The sequence below is a fragment of the Sapajus apella genome, unplaced genomic scaffold, assembly GCF_009761245.1.
Source record: "Sapajus apella isolate SASKATOON/1434 unplaced genomic scaffold, GSC_monkey_1.0 scaffold2, whole genome shotgun sequence".
NCBI lineage: Eukaryota > Metazoa > Chordata > Mammalia > Primates > Cebidae > Sapajus > Sapajus apella.
In genome coordinates this window covers 51,920,695-51,924,403 of record NW_022436942.1, presented here as the reverse complement: position 1 = coordinate 51,924,403, position 3,709 = coordinate 51,920,695, and the positions used below count along the sequence as shown (strand labels likewise).

The 3,709-nt window shown below is 40.4% G+C and overlaps 1 long non-coding RNA gene across 1 annotated transcript in view; it reads left to right on the top strand.

Moving 5' to 3' along the window:
• Nucleotides 1–800: 800 nt before the first annotated feature.
• Nucleotides 801–3,709, top strand: part of LOC116564522 — a 6,921-nt gene continuing 4,012 nt past the window's right edge. Inside the window, exons 1-2 of the long non-coding RNA XR_004274940.1 lie at nucleotides 801–810; nucleotides 2,496–2,499. This is a non-coding gene — a long non-coding RNA (uncharacterized LOC116564522). The remainder of the gene's footprint in view (nucleotides 811–2,495; nucleotides 2,500–3,709) is intronic.

The following is a 3,709-nucleotide window of genomic DNA, read 5'->3' as shown; positions in this document are numbered from 1 at the left end:
TCCATATATTTCCAGTATATGTATGTATGTGTATACATTATACATTATATAGTATACAGCGTATGTTACATAGTAATATACAGTATACATTAATATAATGTATACACACACACATATACTAGTAATATATATACTATATATAGTATATATACACTATATATAGCATATATACTAAATATATATATGTATTTTAAATTCAGACAATTTGTATTATTGTCTGGTATTACTGGTATTATTCTCCTAGACATGTGTTATTCACAGAAATGTGCTAAAGTATCTTTTTTATTTTTCTTTTGGAGCTAAATTTTATTTCTTATTTGCTTATTTTCAGACAGGGTTTTGCTCTGTCACCCAGGCTAGAGTGCAGTGTCATGATCATGGCTCACTGCAGCCTTGATCTCCTAGGTTCAAGCGATCCTCCCATCTCAGTGCCCCCTTCTCCCCGCCAGCAGCTAGAACTACAAGTGCATGCCACTCTGCCAAGCTAATATAAAACATTTTCACTTTTTGTAAAGATGGAGCCTTGCTATGTTGCCCAGACTGGGCTTGAACTCCTGGCCTCAAATGATCCTCCCATCTTGGCCTCCCAAAGTGCCGAGATTACAGATATGAGCCACTGCACCCAGCCTTGGAGCCAAATTTTAATTATTTATGAGTCATATTTTAAATATAAGAGATTGCTATTTTAAGAAATGAAAAGAAGAATTTTAGTGTTTTGTTTATTTATTTTGAGACAAGGTCTCACTGTGTCACCCAGACTGGAGTGCAGCAGCATGATCACAACTCACTGCAGCCTTGACCTCTTCAGATGTCTCGCCCAGGAGTTCAAGACCAGCCTAGGCAATATAGTGAGACGCTGTTTCTACAAAATGTAGAAAAAAATTAGCCAGGTGTGGCGGCTTGTGCCTGTGGTCCCATCCACTCCGTGGGAGGATTACTTGGGCCTGGGAGGTCGAGGTTGCAGTGAGCTGCGATTACACCTCTGCACTCCAGCCTCAGCGACAGAGCGAGACCCCGTCTAAAAATAAGTCAATAAATCACCCAATCTGTGATATTCTTTTATAGCAGCAAGAAAAACAAAGATAATCTGGTAGATGCATGTTTTGGTATTTTTAGGAGGTTTACACCTGTATAATATAGTAGATTTTTTTTCTTATTCTAAAATAACTTATTAGTAGAAGTTAAGTAAAAGCAAAAAGATGCCATCGTTTTCATTTTTTAGTAGGTTCAGTGAAATATTTGTGGAAAGATAGAAACACCTTATTGAGTCTTTCTTAATATTGTCCAAGTTTTTAAGTTTTTTGACAGAAAGATCAAGATAAAAACAAGATTATTATTTAGTTTGTATTTATGAGGAGTGGTAATTTTTTGTCATAAAGGAGTTAATAACTGGGTTTAGTGGTGTGAGGCTCTAAGCAAAAGCGTTTTTAAAATCAGAAATTGCCTGATGGGAGAACAATGCATATCATTAGATGCAATTGCTGCATAAATGGTCCTTTTGTTTTAGAGAGTGCAGTTTATAGTGATTGAAAAAAATCCCATGTGTCATTTTCATTGTTTGCTCCATTTTTTTGCTTTCTATGTAATTTAATCTCACAGAAAAGAAAGAATAAAAACTATTTTCAGGTGCATCATTGTATCTTCTACAGATTCTTGAATTTCTTTAAGTGTTCTCCAGTGGGTGTATATATATATATAAATAAAATATATATATGTATATATATATATTTTTAAAAATGAGAGTCAAAGAAGGAGAATGACATCTCTTTTGGAAGCAACCTCTGATTTGATTAAATGTTACGTTCTTTAAAATGGTAAAAATGGCTTTCAATCACATTTTGGGTTTATTTCTAGCCACTTGCCAAAGCAAGCCTTATTGAAATTAGGAGACATAATTATATTTCATATTTCCTAGGGCTGTTTTTTCAAAACCATAAAAACACAGATATATTGCAGTCTGCCACACAAACATTAAAAAAAGCAACATAGGGCCGGGCACGGTGGCTCACTCTTGTAATCCCAGCACTTTGGGAGGCCAAGGCAGGTGGATCATGAGGTAAGGAGTTCGAGACCATCCTGGCCAACACAGTGAAACCCTGTCTCTACTAAAAATACAAAAATTAGCTGGGCATGGTGGAGGGGACCTGCAGTCCCAGCTACTCAGGAGGCTAAGGCAGGAGAATCACTTGAACCTGGGAGGCAGAGGTTGCAGTGAGCCAAGATCACACCATTGCACTACAGCCTGAGTGACAGAGCTAGACTCCGTCTCAACAACAACAACAACAACAAAAAGCAACATATGTGATGGAGTTCTCACTCTCACTGCATTTTCCGATGTCATTTTGTCAGTGTTTGGTTTTTTACTTGTGTGAAATGAATTGGGAAAAAAGTCAGCACGTTCTCATTTTGAAGAAGCAAGCCTTTGATGCTGCATCAATTTCTGAATGGTGCAAGGAGGTGGAGTGTGGGAGTAAATGGGTACTATAAACATTTAGCTAGGTCAAGCATGATGGCTCACGCCTGTAATCCCAGCACTTTGCGGGGCCAAGACCAGTAAATCAATTTAGGTTGGGAGTTTGAGACCAGCCTGGTCAACACAGTGAAACCGCATCTCTACTAAAAATACAAAAAATTAACTGGGCCTGGTGGCATGTGCCTATAATCCCAGCTACTCGGGAGGCTGAGGCACAAGGGTTGCTTAAACCTGGGACGTGGAGGTTGCAGTGAGCCAAGATTTCACCACTGCACCCCAGCCTGGTGACAGAGTGAGACTAGGCCTGGTGGCTCACACCTGTAATCCCAGCACTTTGGGAGGCCAAGGTAGGCAGATTACAAGATTGAGATTGAGATCATCATGGCCAATATGGTAAACCCTGTCTCTACTAAAAATAGAAAAATTAACCTGACATGGTCACCCATGCCTCCTTAGTCCCAGCTATTTGGGAGGCTGAAGCAAGAGAATTGTTTGAACCCGGGAGGCAGAGGTTGCAGTGAGCTGAGATCACGCCACTGCGCTCAAGCCTGGCGACAGAGTGAGACTCCGTCTAAAAAAAAAAAAGAAAGATTTAGTTAAAGTAACATTCAAAGGATCTAAGGGAAAAGACAAGGAAAATACTTTGCATGGAGTTTAACCATAAACCCATAGATAAGGGGAACAGAACTGTTGGAAACAGATGCTTGGTGCTGAAAAGAAAAATTAGCACTGAGACCAAGGCTCTTTCAGCAACACAATTTTTACCTCCTGGACTGCAGGAGGGGTACCCTCGCTAGCCATCTTGCTATGAGAGTATGATGAACAAAGGAAAACAGACATATTTATCCCTTACACATTTGGGGTCCTCCTTACTGCTGTGTCTAATCCTCTGTTGGCTGGAGCCGACCTCACAATCTAAACTATAACCCAATTGGCTAACAACTTAAAACTTTTCTTTTCTTTTTTTTTTTTTTGAGACAGAGTTTCGCTCTTGTTACCCAGGCTGGAGTGCAATGGCGCGATTTCGGCTCACCGCAACCTCCGCCTCCTGGGTTCAGGCAATTCTCCTGCCTCAGCCTCCTGAGTAGCTGGGATTACACGCACGCGCCACCATGCCCAGCTAATTTTTTGTATTTTCAGTAGAGACGGGGTTTCACCATGTTGACCAGGATGGTCTCGATCTCTTGACCTCGTGATCCACCCGCCTCGGCCTCCCAAAGTGCTGGGATTACAGGC